The sequence below is a fragment of the Hyperolius riggenbachi genome, chromosome 1, assembly GCF_040937935.1.
Source record: "Hyperolius riggenbachi isolate aHypRig1 chromosome 1, aHypRig1.pri, whole genome shotgun sequence".
NCBI classification, from domain to species: domain Eukaryota; kingdom Metazoa; phylum Chordata; class Amphibia; order Anura; family Hyperoliidae; genus Hyperolius; species Hyperolius riggenbachi.
The window spans coordinates 670,752,923-670,771,221 of NC_090646.1; the positions used below are offsets into that span (position 1 = coordinate 670,752,923).

The 18,299-nt window shown below is 49.4% G+C and overlaps 1 protein-coding gene across 5 annotated transcripts in view; it reads left to right on the top strand.

The window, feature by feature from the left end:
• The first annotated feature begins 572 nt into the window (after positions 1-572).
• ARID3C (AT-rich interaction domain 3C) overlaps positions 573-18,299 on the top strand; it is a 395,250-nt gene continuing 377,523 nt past the window's right edge. For 2 of the 5 annotated variants that reach the window (XM_068272418.1, XM_068272434.1), the window contains exons 1-2: positions 573-798; positions 11,213-11,302. The gene's annotated coding sequence lies outside the window, so the exon portion shown is untranslated. Of the gene's footprint in view, positions 799-1,060; positions 1,111-11,212; positions 11,303-14,047; positions 14,110-18,299 lie in introns of those variants that run through there. The other 3 variants (XM_068272424.1, XM_068272440.1, XM_068272449.1) reach the window with 3 other exon arrangements.

An 18,299-nucleotide genomic window follows, 5' to 3' on the forward strand; every position in this document is an offset into this window, starting at 1 on the left:
CGCACAACCAGACGCAGTCCAAAGTTCTCTTGTACTGCACCTGCGCAGTAAGCTCCCGATGACGCGTGGCTACGGCCGCAGTGTAATTGGTCGCGTGATGAGACCGGCGGCAGGGAACGGAACATCGGAAAAGCACGGAGCAGGACATGACACAGCTGCAGGGGGCCGATAGAAGCCCCAGGTAACTGTCCGGTTTTGTTTATTTTAGCAGTCCACAGAACCTATTTAAAAGTTAAAATTAATACATTATTTTCTTTAAAAAAAGAAATATCAAAGGAGAGGTGAATTTTTTTAATATGAAGGTAGGAAAGAAGGGGGGTGTATGAAATGGGTAATCCCCTGCAGAGGCTGCCAGCTGCCCTCTATAGTGCATCCATCACTGCTAGTGGGGATTGGGGAACACTACTGATGAAGCAGAATTCTATAGTGGGAGGAGCACACACTTTCCCTCTTCCTGTAGTTATGCAGCGCCCATCTGATAAGCGCCCGCCCACCTGCCTGTGACTGACAGCCAGGAGCCCCGCCTCCCCGCAGCAGAGAGAGCGAGTCCCGCTCGCTCAGCATTCTCCACACTGACTGCACGTGACCATACTGCGCGGGACGGGAGAGGGGCGCGCGCACAGCACAGCTCGCACCCCATTGGCTGACAGCGCTCTGCAGCTCTCCCCCCGCCGCCTCCTCACAGTTCAGGGGCGGAGCGACGGCAAGGCGGGAAGATATCCTGAGCGGAGAGAAGCTGGTGATGAGGCGAGGGGAGGAAATGACCTGCCATTTGTTCTAGTCTGTGGAAGTTAGGAGGTATGAGTTGTTTCTAACCTGAGAACCAGCATTGCCTTCTTTGTAACCTAGCAACAACTGTCATCTATCACTCTGTAACATGGCAACACCTGTCACCCATTCCTCTGTAACCTGGCAACAACTGTCATCTATCACTCTGTAACCTGGCAACAACTGTCATCTATCACTCTGTAACATGGCAACACCAGGGTGTCACCCATTCCTCTGTAACCTGGCAACAGCTGTCACCTATTACTCCGTAACATGGCAACAACCGGTACCCGTTCTATATCATGGCAACAACTGTCTCCTATTCCTCTGTAACCAAACCAGGTAACAAGTGTCATCTATTCATCTGTAACCAGACAACAGCTGTCACCCATTCCTCCGTAACCTGGCAACTAGTGTTGTCCGGATCATGAACGATTCGGATCTTTGATCCGAATCTATTTTATGAGTCGATCATCCGAATCATCAAAATGAGTGATTCGGATCGCAAAAGGGGCGGGGCCAGGAGCGACACACCCCCTATCAGCGGGCAGCGGGGTCCTGCAAGCAGAGCTGAGTAGAGATGGGAAGTTCGGATCTTTTCAATGATCCGGATGATTCGAATCGGATCATTGAAGAGATCCGGATCTTTGATCCGAATCTCGGATCATTTTACTACCGAAGCATTCGGGGGTGAAATGAACAGCAGGACAGGTCTGTGGACAGGAGAAGGGGAGGGGGTGGACACACAGAGAAGGGGAGAAGATGGACAGAGGGCAGGGAGTGGACAGGAGAAGGGGAGGGGCAGGACAGAGAAGGGGAGGGAGTGGACACACAGAGAAGGGGAGAAGATGGACAGAGGGCAGGGAGTGGACAGAGATGGGAGGAGGGACGAGCAGAGAGCAGAAATGTTTGCACGTAATACCCACATGCTGAAGTCATATGCTTTACATATATTTCACCTATATGCTCATCTGTACACTTTGAAAGAAAACGTCGCACAGTGAAAGAAAGCATTCCCAGAAGATAAGTGCAGCTGTTTAGGAGGATCATATTGCCTTTCAATCACACTGTCTGCAAAGTTACTGAGCTGTGCTGAGCCAAAAGCTTCCCATGTGTTCACTGTGCAGCACTACGGAACAGCCAGCCTATAATGGGCAGCACGTTACAGCCAGTATGTGTGCTCTACACATATCTGGCAGTGGCACCCATGTCCCCTCTACCTGTCCCTGCAAGGCTGGCTCCCCTGAGTCCCCTCCAACAGAGCGATCCATCTCTGCTCTGCTTCCAGGACCCCGCTGCCCGCTGAGAGGGGGCGTGTCGCTCCTGGCCCCGCCCCCTTTTCGATCCAAATCACTCATTTTGATGATTCGGATGATTCGACTCACAAAATAGATTCGGATCAAAGATCCGAATCGTTCATGATCCGGACAACACTAGAGCTGAGATGGATCGCTCTGTTGGAAGGGAGGCAGCCCTGCAGGGAGACAGGTAGACGAGAGAGAGGGGACATGGGTGCCACTGCCAGATATGTGTAGAGCACACATACTGGCTATAACGTGCTGCCCATTATAGGCTGGCTGTTCCGTAGTTGTGCACAGTGATCACATTGGAAGCTTTTGGCTCAGCACAGCTCAGTAACTTTGCAGGCACTGTGATTGCTTTGCAATATTATCCTCCCAGACTCTGCTCTATACAGCTGCACTTATCTTCGGGGAATGCTTTCTTTCACTGTGCGACGTTTGCATGAGAAAGTACACAGATGAGCATATAGGTGAAATACATGTAAAGCATATGATTGCAGCATGTGGGTATTGTGTGCAAGCAAACACTTCTGCTCGTCCCTTCTCTGTCCACTCCCTGCCCTCTGTCCATCATCTCCCCTTCTCTGTGTGTCCACCCCCCTCCCCTTCTCCTGTCCACAGACCTGTCCTGCTAGTCATTTCAGCCCCGAATGCTTCCCTAGTAAAATGATCCGAGATTCGGATCAAAGATCCGGATCTTTTCAATGATCCGATTCGAATCATCCGGATCATTGAAAAGATCCGAACTTCCCATCTCTACTGGCAACAGCTGTCACCTATTCCTCCGTAACCTGGCAACAGCTGTCACCTATTCCTCTGTAACCTGGCAACAGCTGTCACCTATTCCTCTGTAACCTGGCAACAGTTGTCACCTGTTCCTCTGTAACCTGGCAACAGTGGTCACATTCTTCTGTAAGTTGACAACAGCTGACATCTATTCCTCCGTAACATGGCAACACCTGTCACCCATTCTGTATCATGGCAACAACTGTCTCCTATTCCTCTGTAACCAGGTAACAAGTGTCATCTATTCCTCTGTAACCAGACAACAGCTGTCACCCATTCCTCTGTAACCTGGCAACAGCTGTCACCTATTCTTCCGTAACCTGGCAACAGCTGTCACCTGTTCCTCTGTAACCTGGCAACAGCTGTCACATTCTTCTGTAAGTTGACAACAGCTGTCATCTATTCCTCCGTAACATGGCAACACCTGTCACCCATTCTGTATCATGGCAACAACTGTCACATATTCCTCTGTAACCAGGTAACAAGTGTCATCTATTCCTTTATAACCAGACAACAAGTGTCCCCCATTGCTCTGTAACCTATTCCTCTGTAGCCTGGTAACAGCTGTCACCCATTCATCTGTTACCTGGCAACAACTGTCACCCATTGCAGCTGATTGCTGGACAAGGGAGCAACCCGGGAGTACAGCAGGGAGCCTACGGCCTGCACGGGGCTGGAGGGAGCCCCAGGTAAGTATATTTATGTCTCTTTTCAACGTCCGGGGTACACTTTAATGATACAATCTTGCTTGCAGGCCATGGGCCCCCTGCTATCCTGCCAGGTTGCTCCGTTGTCCCGCGATCATCTGCAGTAAATTGGCCTATCGCGCACATCTTAGGTAGGTTTTTCCTGCGTTTTCTGACACCCACCTGCCCACCTCTTACACCCGCCTTTCCAGCTCTTACACCCACCAGCCCAGCTCTGACACCCACCTGTCCAGCTCTGACTGCCACCTGTCCAGCTCTGACTCCCGCCTGTCCAGCTCTGACACGCGGTGAACCACGAACACATAGCAATTTCGATCTGCCCCCTATACCACATCATTGGGCTAAACTTTGACCCTCTACATCACAGTCAGCAGACACATGGCAGCCAATCAGGCTGCACTCCCTCCTGGACCCCTGCCCCCCCTATAAAAACGCTGCTGTGTCGGCCATCTTCTCACTCTGTCTGCTGCCTGCTTAGGGAGAGACATTGCTGCAGAAATAGGGAAAGCGTTAGTTAGGTCTTGTTAGCTTGCTCCTTGCTGATATTTGTTGCTGAAAAGCACCCCAAAAAGCTCTTTTGAGAGCTAATGTTCTTGTGTTCCTTGTGTGTGCCACTGACACTGACTGCATATACAGTCCTGTCTGTTGCAGCTGGCCCTTGCTATACTGTGCCAGGCCCAACACACTGTATTATACCAGTCAGTGCATACCTTTCACTACATATGTGACTGCATACTGTTTTTTTATACCAGTCAGTGTATACCTTTCACTACATATGTGACTGCATACTGTTTTATATACCAGTCAGTGTATACCTTTCACTACATATGTGACTGCATACTGTATTATACCAGTCCCTGCATACTTTTCACTGCATCTGTGTGACTGCACGCTGTATTATACCAGTCACTGCATACCTTTCACTGCATCTGTGTGACTGCATGCTGTATTATACCAGTCACTGCATACCTTTCACTGCATCTGTGTGACTGCACGCTGTATTATACCAGTCCCACTGCATACGTTTCACTGCATCTGTGTGACTGCACGCTGTATTATACCAGTCAGTGCATACCTTTTACTGCATCTGTGTGACTGCACGCTGTATTATACCAGTCACTGCATTCCTTTCACTGCATCTGTGTGACTGCATGCTGTATTATACCAGTCACTGCATACCTTTCACGGCATCTGTGTGACTGCATGCTGTATTATACCAGTCAGTGCATACCTTTCACGGCATCTGTGTGACTGCATGCTGTATTATACCAGTCAGTGCATACCTTTCACTGCATTTGTGTGACTGCACACTGTATTATACCAGTCAGTGCATACCTTTCACTGCATCTGTGTGACTGCACACTGTATTATACCAGTCACTGCATACCTTTCACGGCATCTGTGTGACTGCACACTGTATTAGTCCAGTCAGTGCATACCTTTCACTCTGTGTGACTGCGCACTGTATTAGTCCAGTCAGTGCATACCTTTCACTGCATCTGTGTGACTGCACACTGCATTAGTCCAGTCAGTGCATACCTTTCACTTCATCTGTGTGACTGCACACTGTATTATACCAGTCAGTGCATACCTTTCACTGCACTCTGTGACTGCACACTGTATTAGTCCAGTCAGTGCATACCTTTCACTTCATCCCCCCTCAATATGAACAAAATAACAGGCAGAACCAGAGGCAGGCCACCCGGCAAGTCTGGTCCAGGTCGTGGTGTCGTAATTTTGTGTGGCCCTCGACCAAAGTACAGTGTTCAGAAGACACGTACCATCAACCCCCAAGATTAGTTGACTATTTAACAAGAACACCTCATTTTCCTCAGCTTCCGCACGGAACCGTGACATATCTTCCTCCTGCTCTACTTCTGGCACCCCACGTAACACTCAGCCGGCAGCCACCACTGCTACTACTACTAGCACCACATCCGCTCCATTTGAGAGTTTGCAGGAGTTATTTGGTGGGGTATTAACTTATTCACAGCCATTATTGTTACAAGATGAAGGCGCTAAGCATGTTACACCATCACCTCATATGTCTGAGTTAGGCATTGTGAAGAAACGCGAAAAAGCTGCCGCATGGACGCAGGATGAGGCGGCTGTTTCCGCGGCTGGCATAGCGGAACGCGGAGAAACCGCCGCGTCTGACACGGCGGTTTGCGCGCACAGGCCTGCTACTGACAGTCTGACCAGGCGCAGGGAGGCCACTGCATGTGCAGATAGCGGTGCGTCTCACCCCGCGCGCAGGCCAGCAGAGACATTGCAAAGCGTGACTGGTGTGGCTGGGACTGATAGTCCACACAGGTTCAGAATGACACGCGCGCACGCTGAGAGGCAGAGTTTATATGACAGCCAGAAGAAGGTCAGCTGACCAAGCTGGTCAGCTGACATTTCCACCACCTTTCATTGGCCCAGCACTTAGGGGAGGCGCTGGAAGCGCTGGTGTATATATACTGGGTGCTGGCCATTCCTCTGGTGTCTGGCGTTGCGATCACTACGTGGTAGCACTCAGGCCTTGTCTGTTTCTGTGTTCTAGCATAGTTTCCAAAGGTGTTGACATCAAGAAGCACACACCTTAGCATTAGGAATATTGAACTGTATTATTTGTTATGACCTTCTGCTTGCCTGACCAATCCTCCTGAACTCTGATTCTGTACCTTGCTATTTCTGATATCCTGTTGCCAAACCCTGCTCGTTCCTGGACTCTGTATTTGCCTCCTGATTCTGTACCTCGCTATTCTGATCCTCCGTTGCCAAACCCTGCCTGTTCATTGGATTCCGTATCTGTCTCTTGAATCTGTACCTTATCTGTCTGTGTGTTAACGACCTGGCTTGCCCGACCTTGAGAACTGGCCTTACTGTTAGAGGCAGTTCCCAGACCTGTTAGTAACACCCTCTCTTTGGTGTTACTCACACTCTGACCTTCCTACTCTCAGCCTAGCTCCTCCCCCGGGAGAGTCTAGGCCAACGGAAGGAACATACTCCTGTGCAGTACTCTAAGTATTGCTGTTGCACTTAACACTCACTTGTTATCTCAGGTGTCCAGAGGTTAGTAGATATATCTGATTGTCGGTGATACTGCAGATCATCAATAATCGGGTATATTCTGTATTCTCGGTGATACTGCAGTTCACCGGTAATCAGACCCTCTCTGTGTTACACCGATCGTTACAGGCGTCAGTATGGACGTAAGGTGTGAGGATTATGAAGTACCTGTTGTTGGTGCAGTTTATGAGGTGCCTGAGGCAAGCAAAGCTGGGCAGGATGATTATGATGATGACGAAGATACGGATGCCACGTGGGTTCCTAGAGACACGATGACCCAGGGGACAGTTCAGAGGGGGAGTCAGAGAGGAGTAGGAGGAGACGAGTTGCTGTAAGAAGCAGGGGGAGCTCGTTGTCAGAAACAGCTGGGGGCAGTGTCCGGCGCCATGTATCGCCACCTATGGACTGCCAGCCAACATGCCCTTCAAGGTCAACTGCTGCCGCCACCATCAAAATGCTATCATCCCAGGGCTCAGCGGTTTGGCCATTTTGTGTGTGTGTGCCTCAGATGACAGCAATGCCATCTGTACTCTCTGCCACCAAAAATTGAGTTGTGGAAAGAGTACGACCCACGTAGGGACAACTGCCTTACGAAGGCACCTGATGAAGTAGCCCAAACAGCAAAGGGATGACCACCTGAGGAAAAGCAGCACACAAACGCAAAGCCACCCTCCACCTCCTCTTCCTCCTTCAGGTGCAGCATCTTCAGCCGCTTTCTCCCTTGCACCTTCACAGCCACCCTCCTCCACTCCGCCTCTCACCTTGAGCGGTTCCTGCTCCTCTGCCCACAGCAGACAGGTGTCCATTAAGGAAATCTTTGAGCGGAAGAAGCCAATGTCTGCCAGTCACCCACTTGCCCAGCGTCTGGCAACTGGCTTAGCGGAACTGTTAGCTTGCCAGCTGTTACCATACCAGCTGGTGGACTTTGAGGCCTTACGAAAATTTGTGGTGATTGGTACACCGCAGTGGAAGATACCAGGCCGCAATTATTTTTCTAAAAAGGCGATACCCAAACTGTAGCGTAATGTTGAAAGGCAAGTGGTGTCATCTCTGGCACACAGCGTTGGGTCAAGGGTCCATCTGACCATGGATGCCTGGTCTGCAGGCAGCTTGACTACCTTCTCCGCCACTACCAACAGGGTCCAGGACTCCAGGTGGATTCCTGAATTTTAAAATCGCTGCTAGCAGCGGCCGCTAACAAAAAGAATAATAATTTTAATTTTTCTGGTGCGTAAACATGCCTGCCTAATTTTTCTGGCTACACTGCGGCTGCAACAACAAAACAAAAGGCATGTACATGTGCCAATTCCCCTTCATGATCGTTACCGTGCCGCGGTGAAGGGGCTTGCGTATCACAATGAAGCAATGACCTATATGAGTGTGTTGTGGGGCACAACCAAGATAATAAGGTTGTTGCTTCATTGTGGACAGACCAAATTCGATCAGCTGGACAGTCACTTTTGTTCTGTCATTGAGCTACCTCAGCCCGACCATATGGGCTTGAAAACTGCCATTGCCTGCACTCTCGCCATCGTGCGCACCAGTCCAGCACGGCCATCACTACACAAACAGCTGTTTGCAGTGCGTTACACAGTGAGTTTGGTCTGTCAGTGTGAAGCAGTACACTACTTACACTACCTGCTGATCCATGTATACACACACAAGATGTTTTCAAGCACTTTATGCCTCCAATTTAGGAATGCAATGTGATTTCTGCCCTTTAGGGATTATAACCCTGCTCTGCGTCAAATCCGTAATTTTCCCGGGGACTTTTGGCATGTATCCCACTCCGCCATGCCCACCTCCAGGTGTTAGACCTCTAGAAACATCTTTTCCATCAATTTTGAAGCCAGAAACAGTGTTTGTAGTTTTTCAAGTTTGCCTGCCCATTGAAGTCTATTGCCGTTCGCCGAGTTCGCGCTTCGCGAACTTAAAATCTGAGGTTCGGCCATCTCTACTATCCAGCTCTGACAACCGCCCCCCCAGCTCTGACACACGCCTGCCCAGCTCTGACACCCTCCTGCCCAAATCTTACACCCGCCTGCCCAGCTCTGACCCCCACCTGCCCAGCTCTGACACCCGCCTGCCCAGCTCTGACACCCGCCTGCCCAGCTTTGACACCAACCTTGCCCAGCTCTGACACCCGCCTGCCCAGCTCTGACGCCCTCCTGCCCAGCTCTGACGCCCTCCTGCCCAGCTGTGACACCCGCCTGCCCAGCTCTGACACCCGCCTGCCCAGCTCTGACACCCGCCTGCCCAGCTCTGACACCCTCCTGCCCAGCTCTGACACCCGCCTGCCCAGCTCTGATACCCGCCTGCCCAGCTCTGACACCCGCCTGCTCAGCTCTGACACCCTCCTGCCCAGGTCTGACACCCGCCTGCCCAGCTCTGACACCCGCCTGCCCAGCTCTGACACCTGCCTGCCCAGCTCTGACACCCGCCTGCTCAGCTCTGACCATCTCCTGCCCAGCTCTGACACCCGCTTGCCCAGCTCTGACACCCGCCTGCCCAGCTCTGACACCCGCCTGCCCAGCTCTGACACCCTCCTGCCCAGCTCTGACACCCGCTTGCCCAGCTCTGACACCCGCCTGCCCAGCTCTGACACCCACCTGCCCAGCTCTGACACCCGCCTGCCCAGCTCTGACACGCGCCTGTCCAGCTCTGACACCCGCCTGTCCATGAACAGACGCGGCATCCATCCCAGTCTCGGGAAACTGCGCACATCGTGGTTTTGAGTTCCGCGTATCGCTCACCTCCAGATCCCCACGGGAGAAGGTAAAGCCTCCTTTGATGAAAATACATCTCCCCTGACATGAATATACATGGCTTCACCATCTAATGCACGGAGCTGAAAACGATAGGAGATTTATAGCTGCCTGCCAGCGTTATTACTGACACCGCAGCGGCCAATCCGCGTCGGCAGCCCGGCTCCAGTCATTTAACCCGGCACGGAATCTGAGTAATTTGTGTCTACACCAAGCCAGCTGTGTCAGCAGCGGCGCATCGATAGCCCCACTTACAGCGAGACGGCTGTAATGAAAATCCAATGAACAAACCGCTGGAAGTAAATAAGTATTCCATTAAAATTAGAAAATCAAATCCCGGACAGCTTATTTTCTCGGCCCTATTGATTTCTTTTATTACGGAAATATTGCTGCTAAATAACATTAGGGCGTGCAATCTTTACATGTTTTCCAGGGCAGAGCATCAATATTTTAATGTCAGCGTAGCGACCCGACGAGAGAGCGAGGAAAAGGGGGAAAAACTCCCTCCGGATTATCGGCATTTATCATTCTTTTTACAGATGGAGGCCGAGGGTTTGTAGCGGGCCCATTCATCAGTTCAGCCGGTTACAAGCTGGTGTGAGAAAACGCTCACATGATGTCCAGTCTTTAAAGAGGCCCTGTAGTGACACATAGTAGAATTCAGTAAATTATTCAGGATAGCCACTTTTATGGTAATTTTCCTGGTTTCAGCATCAGAAACACTTCCTAAATCTATATATTACTGTGTATGTAGTCCCGCCCTGTTTAGCTATGTGGAAATTTCCATCCAGAGCATTCTGGGAGGCTAGGTATTATTTGTACTGGCTTCAGAATTCTCAAAAACAAACAGAGGTGCACCTGACATGACTAAAGACACGATTAAAAATGTTGCTGTGATAAATTTCAGAAGGTAAATCAGGGATATTTCTGATCAATTTTTATGAAAGTTGAATGCTGGTAGGGTAGATTCTCAATTTCTTAAAGGACAACTGAAACGAGAGGGATATGGAGGCTGCCAAATATATCTCCTTATAAGCAATACCAGTTGCCTGGCTGTCCTGCTGATCCTCTGCCTCTAATACATTTAGACCTAGACCCTGAACAAGCATGCAGCAGATCAGATGTTTCTGACATTATTGTCAGATCTGACAAGATTAGCTGCATGCTTGTTGCTGGTGTGATTCACACACTACTGCAGCCAAATAGATCAGCAGTACTGCCAGGAAACTGGTATTGTTTAACAGGAAATAAATATGGCAGCCTCCATACTCTTCTCACTTCAGTTGTCCTTCAATATATACGCCCAAGCAATTTTCTTAGAATGTTTCAGTCGTTTTTTTTTCCATAATTGGGGAAAAATTGAACACATATGTATGTGGTACATTGGTCAGATTTTTCAAATGTTACAGTTAATCAGAAAAATGGATTGTAATCCTTGAATTGAAAAGAAATGACCACCTACATGCAGAGCAATGCAGGTACATGTTCAGCTTGAGTGTAGAGCAACTCAATAATGTGCCTGGACCCTACGGGTAAAACGGATATCGTTCCTGGGCCTGCCAGTTCAGATGCCCCATCGAAAGCACCAGGTGACTGATGGAGCAGCTTCTGGTGGGAGGGATAAGGAGGGGAACAATGCCCTTGGGGGTCGCTGTCATATAAAGATACAGTGTGCCGGATCTTTAAATGAGCCCGCCTTTACCAAGATAAATATTTATATTTACTTCATGTGGATGGCCGGGTGCGCGTGTGTTGTGTCTCTCTGTTAATGTGCTGATATAAAACTGATCCATGTTTCCCAATGACATATGTAAATGGCTGTTTCATTCAGGCAGGTCATGGAAGCAGTGATGAGGTTGCGGGGCGGCCATGAAGACCAGCGATACCGACAAGCGGGGGGAGGGAAGCGCCAGCTGAAGAGGTGAGTACTGTTACTGGCACACGTCACACACAGGCATGCATTGCAGGGGGGCATTTCACAGTTGCCAGCGCTTCAGGATCTCAGGAAAGGGGGGATGCTTTCGGTTTGGCATCCTCAGCAGTCGCCAGGTTTGCCTGTCCCTAGAAACAGCCCTGGTCTCAGTGGAGCATTCACACCCTTCCACTTCTCAGCAGGGACAGAGATGGTGCTGGGAACACTGTCTATGTGCAGTGGAGAAGAGGCTGGACCTCTGTCAGGTTATATGGCCCTTCTATTCTGTCCTGGTGACACCCTGACCTCGCAGAAAGGTGACCTCATACACTTGTACATATTTGGCATCGATATCCTAGTCTCCATCCGTCAGGAAATATCCAATCTTCAATCTTCACCTCCCACCTGCTCACAACCTACTCCTTCTCCACCCTATCCTCCCCTCACCTCCTTCACTCCTACTACCACTGAGGAGGTCAACCACCTACTGCAGACTTCCCATACCACTACCTCCCCCCTTGACCCTATCCCTTCTGATCTACTTCAGCCTCACTTCACGGATCTGGCCCCAGTCCTCACTACCATGTTTAACCTCTCCCTATCCACAGGCACCTTCCCCTCAGACTTCAAGCAGGCCACTGTACTGCCTCTGCTCAAGAAACCCTCCCTCGACCCCTCGCTACCCTCCAACTACCGCCCGATCTCCCTCCTCCCCTTCGCCTCAAAACTCCTTGAGCGTCTGGTTCACAAACGCCTGACCCAGTACCTCAATGCCAACTCACTACTAGACCCACTGCAATCGGATTTCGGCCTGCCCACTCAACCGAAACGGCTCTCACCAAAGTGGTCAATGACCTTGCCTTAGCTAAAGCTGAAGGTAAATACACCATTCTCCTCCTCCTTGACCCTTCAGCAGCTTTTGATACAGTAGATCATCCCCTACTCCTCCAGTCCCTCCAATCCATGGGCATTCACGATCTCTCCCTGACCTGGCTTTCATCCTACCTCTCCAACCGCTCCTTCACGACCTCCTTCAATGAGTCCTCGTCCACCCCCAACCACCTCTCAGTGGGAGTCCCCCAAGGCTCGGTCCTTGGCCCCCTACTGTTCTACCTATACACATCCTCCATTGGCAAGGTTATCTCCTCCATGGGTTTTAACTATCATCTGTATGCAGATGACACCCAAATCTATCTCCACACCCCTGACATATCCACCACTACCATGGACAAGGTCTCCTCCTGCCTATCTGCCATCTCCTCCTGGATGTCCGCTAGGTTCCTAAAACTAAATCTAGACAAAACGGAATTTATGATCTTCCCACCCCGGTCATCCCTGGACCTCCCAGATGTGCAGGTCACTGTTAACCACACTACTATTCACCCTACCTCTCAAGCCCGCTGTCTGGGTGTCACCCTGGACTCCGCACTCTCCTTCACTCCCCACATCCAAAACCTCACAAAGTCCTGCAACTTCCACCTTCGTAACATCTGTAAGATTCGCCCTTTCCTGACCCCTGCCACCACCAAACTCCTCATCCATGCCCTCATAATTTCCCGCCTCGACTACTGCAATGCCCTTCTGTCTGGACTCCCTAAGACCCGAATAGCCCCACTGCAGTCCATCATGAATGCGGCTGCCAGAATTATCCACTCCTCCCATCGCTCCACCAGGGCAGCTCCCCTCCGTGAATCCCTCCACTGGCTTCCTATCCAGTCCAGAATCAGATTCAAGATATTGTGTCTGACCTACAAATCTGTCCACAAAACCTGTCCTGTCATATTGCTGTATGTCACCCCTAAATATTGTCTGTAACCTAAATTAATGTCCAGCGCTGCGTAATATGTTGGCGCTTTATAAATACAACAAATAAATAAATAAATATTTACCAGCAAGAAATTCATGCACAAATGATTCCTAATTGACCGAAAATGTGCCAGATGTAAAATTTTTGATTGATTGGCGTTGTATTGGAATCGCCTCGCTAGTGGCGTTCCAATTCAGGATGAAGCTTCTGTCACCTGTCCACTGCGCAGTTTTACCCTCCATTCTACCCGCTGGGTTCTCCTTCCGGTCTCTCCACTCGCGAGTCCCGGTCTGCCTGTGAAATAGTGATGGGTCCTTCGCGAACGAGCCGGCTCTAAGAGCCGGCTCTTTGAAGTGAATCAGAGGAGCCGATGCTCACTCTGAGAAGAGCCGATGCCTCAGCCGCCCCTTTTAGCTCTGTTTTGCTCCGTAATAGAGGGCGCTGAGGCATGCTGGGAGATGTAGTCCTCCTCTTGCAGCTTGTAGGAGTGTATGGGGCGGAGCAGAGCAATAGCAGGAGGGATTGCCCCAGTCAGAGAAGCAGTCTGGAGTTGACATGGAGACGGGGGCGGGGCTTTTACTCCGATTCTGAGTGGTGTCCAGTGATATTTAATGAAGAGCCGATTCAGAAGAGCCGATTCTCTGAGAAGAGCCGGAATTCCCATCACTACGTGTGAAATGTAACTAATGCTAAAGAGCACAAATACTGGAGGCCCCTAGTGGTCATGTAAGGTACATGTCAGGCCTCTTGCACACTACATGCGATTCCGATTTTTTTATCTGATCCGATTTTGGATTCCGTTTAAAAAACGTACTGCATGCTGCTACGTCTTTTAATACAAATAAAAAATCGGAATCACATGTAGTGTGCAAGAGGCCTCACAGTGCTTCTAGTGCTTGCCCTCAATATCATTTTCTACATCGCACAAGTGCCCCGGGACTCGGGAGGGAAGAGACAGGAAGCAGCAGCCGGCGGGGAGAGAAGACGTGGGAACCGAGGACAGGTGAAAGTAAGTTCCCCCTGTACTATGCATGGCCTGTGGGCAATAATAATCCAAGACAGATCTATCAGATGCTCACATCAACCAGTGTATGGCCACTTTAAGGGCCCATTTCCACTATCGCAAATTCGCATGAGTTTTTCGCATGCAAATTCGCATAGCAATAAAAGTGAATGGGACTGTTTCCACTTGTCAGGATTCCTTTGCATTTTTCTGGGCAGAAAAAATTCGCACGGCAGAGCCATCAGAATTCGCATATCGCATACCGCTATGCGAATCGCATACAATGTATTTAATAGGGAATTCGCATGAGGTTTGGGTATGCGAATTTGCATGCGAATTTGCATGAAAATTCTCATAAAAACAATGGAAAAGCACACCAGCACTGCCATGGTTAAATTCGCATACATCGTCATCCATGCAAATTTTCATGCGAATTTTTACCGCGGCGATTTGCACCGCACAAGTGGAAATGCAGGCTTAGGGCCCTTTTCCACCAGCGCGTTTGCGCTGGCTGAATCGCAAAAACGCAAACCGCTAGCGATTTTACAATCGGTTTGCTTTTTAACATAGGAATCGCGGTAGGTCATTTCCACTACCGCGATTCGTTTTTGACAGGAACGCGAACGCGCGGCGGAGCGATATTTGCCGCGATTTTGCTATGCAGTGCATAGCATAGCAAAATCGCGGCGGCGAACGCCGGGGAATCGCCGGTAATTGCGATTCAGCAATCGCTAGCGTTCAGCGTGAACGCTAGCGATTGCAAGTGAAAAAGGGCCCTTAGAGTTTATAACACTTGGGCCATATGCAATTATTTATTTCTCCCAGGAGATAATTTTCATCTTCTCTTTAAAATAACTTTTAAGCATTTTACAACTGAAAAAGTACTTGAAAGTTGGTGAAAAGTACTATCAATTTTATTTTGAGTATTTGTTTACTTGCTGGTGGTTTAAAGGGCGTTTTATTGACAATTTTGAAAATATCACCTGGGAGAAATCTGAGAAAAAGTTGGGCCGCTATGCAGATAACTTTTTCTCCCGAGTTTTCTCCTAGGTGCTATTATCACAATTTGTCAATAAAATGCCTTTTTAGTCACCAGCAAGCAAGAAAATACTGAGAATTATTTTTGATAGTACTTTTTTCATCTACTTTTAGGTACTTTTTCACTTGCAAATTGGTGAAAAGTTATTTTAAAAAGAAGATAAAAATGTATCTCCTAGAAGAAAACTCAGGAGTTAAAAGTTTAAATCAGGAGAAAAGTTGTGTTCAGCGGTGTCTGCAAGGGAAAAGAGGTATTGAAACATTGGCCATGCCTCCTGCTGCTCCCCCGCCTCCCTGCCTGCTGTGAGAGACACACAGGCTCTCAGTGCAGAGTCATTAGTGAAATTGGGCCATTGCAGCCCACGGGAGCCGTGGTTTTTGCGGCTACCTGATCCGCTCAGCTCCATGGATCATGTAGCCTACTTTTCGTTTTACACTTTTTTAGCATATACTGGAGCTGAATGACTTCACAGACCAGTAATGGGCGACGCCCACATGACCACTCAGAGGTCGCCGTTGTGGATTTCTGTCAGGATTGCTCCATACTGGATTGCATAATGTTAGTATTTTTGCTGTTGCCTTCACATACAGCTTCTACACAATTCAGACTTCTTAAAGAGACTCAGAGATGAAAATAGTAGCAAAATCGATACTTACCCAGGGCTTCCTCCCGCCCCATAAACACGTGTCAGTCCCCCGCCGTCCTCCATTGCGATCAGCCCCGGTAACTGGCTCAGTCGGGGCCAGTCTGGGTCTTCTGCACATGCAGAAGACCATGACTGACACTGTACCATGCACAGAAGACCACGACTGACACTGTCCCGCGCATGCACAGAAGACCACGAGTGCTGCGACTGAGCAAGTTACCGGTGCTGATCGCAGCTGAACGGGAGACCACAGGAGGACAGCGAGGGACTCACACGTGTTTATGGGGCGGGATGGACCTCCATCTTCCAGCGTAGTTAGGTGAGTTTTCAGCCTAAGGCCTGGAAGCCACTAGAGCGATTTTTTTGAGCATTTAGGAAGAGCTTTAAATCACTAGCGATTTCCCTGAACGCTCTGCCAATGTAAATAAATGTAACAAATTCCACAGTAGCGATTGCTATTAGCAAAATCGCAATCGCAGGACGTGCAGCATTTTGGGAGCGTTTACACTTCAATGTAAAGTATTGACGCGCTGGCAGAAAGCTCATGAATCACTACACTTAGATTTTAAATTACTGCAAACTGTAAAAAAATATATAATAAATTGAAATCAGTCAATCAGAATTAAAATCGCAAATCACAATCACTGGCAAGAAGCTCACACTTTTTAAAATTGCTCCCAAAATCGCCAGAAAATGCTCAAAAAATCGTTTACAAAACGCTAATTAAAAATGCAAGCGATTTGTAGTGGATTCCAGGCCTCACTGATTGGTGGCAGTTACCCTATTGTGTCTGCACATGCCTTGTGGCAGTGAGATACAGAGACAGCTGCTCCCCCCTCCATGGTGATGGACATGGTTTGGTCAGGGAGTCGTGCTAATTGGTATAGGCCAGACATGAAAGGCAATGAGAGGAGAACATGTAGAAGCAAGGGACAGAACAAACAGGTCACCCCCCTGCTTCCTGAGGCATGTCATCCATCATGGAACCTGAGCTGCCATTGTGTGTCCTGTCAGTGGGGAGAGCAGCTCACACTCCAGCCGCCTGCACAGCTGTGAGGAAACACAACCGCTCTGCCATTATTGGGGCTTACTGCGTTTGTATCTTCTTGTGCGTTTTTCGTGTAAGAAAACTCACTGTGGCTGTTACCCCATGGCAAGCTGAAATTCCCGACTAGTGAGGTAAATTACTGAGTGGCTGGATGGTGTAATGGCCCATACTCACGAGGGACTTTTGTCGCCTCAACACGCGGCGCGCGCGTGTTGTGGCAACAGGTCGCCCGTGAGTATGGGCCGTTGCACGAGCACGCACCCCGAACTGTCGCCCGTCGCTCTTGTCGCCATGCGATTGAAAGTTTCAATCACATGGCAACAGTCGCCGCCGCACCTCCGCCGCAACTGTCGCTAGTCCGCGTGAGTACGCGGACTAGCGACAGCAACCTCCATAGAGGTAAATGGAGCTTCCGGCGGGGGGAGGAGGAACGTCGGCGACAGCTTCCGTCTCGCCGCTGGTCCCTCTTCCGCGTGTGTACGCGGAGGGACCTGGAGAGAAGCTGTCGCCGGCCTGTCGCTAGCACGCTCACGTGTGCTGGTGACAGGCCACTTCTGCAGCCCGTGAGTACGGGCCATAATGGTTAAGGGCTCTGCCTCTGACACAGGAGACCAGGGTTCGAATCTCGGCTCTGCCTGTTCAGTAAGCCAGCACTAATTCAGTAGGAGACCTTTGGCAAGTCTCCCTAACACTGCTACTGCCTATAGAGCGCCCCCTAGTGGCTGCTGCTCTGGCGCTTTGAGTCCGCCAGGAGAAAAGCGCGATATAAATGTTATTTGTCTTGTCTTGAGTAATGTAAATACGTCATAAATGTCAGTTCACAGTGGCGGCAATTCATGGTGGCAGTGCAGCATAGTAGCTAGTGTTCTCGCAATGCAACGCTGGGTCCCAGCCAGGGCACTATCTGCATGAAGTTTGTACGTTCTCGCTGTGTCTCTGGGTTTCCTCTGGACACTGGTTTCCTCCCACATCCCAAAAACATACAGATAAGTTAATTGACTTACCAGATATTACCCATAGAATGCTAGACATATGACTATAATAGGCATTAGATTGTGGGTCCCTCTAAGGGACAGTTAAAGAGGAACTCCAGTGAAAATAATGTAATAAAAAAGTGCTTCATTTTTACAATAATTATGTATGAATGATTTAGTCAGTGTTTGCCCATTGTAAAATCTTTTAAACCCCTGATTTACATTCTGACATTTATTACATGGTGACATTTTTACTGCTGGCAGGTGATGTAGCTGCTGCATGCTTTTTTTGGCAATTGGAAACAGCTGTAAACAGCTATTTCCCACAATGCAACAAGGTTCCCAGACAGGAAACTGCCAAGAGTACGTACTCAGAATTTCTTTGTGGGAGGGGTTTCACCACAATATCAGTCATACAGCGCCCCCTGATGGTCTGTTTGTAAAAAAGGAATAGATTTCTCATGTAAAAAGGGGGTATCAGCTACTGAT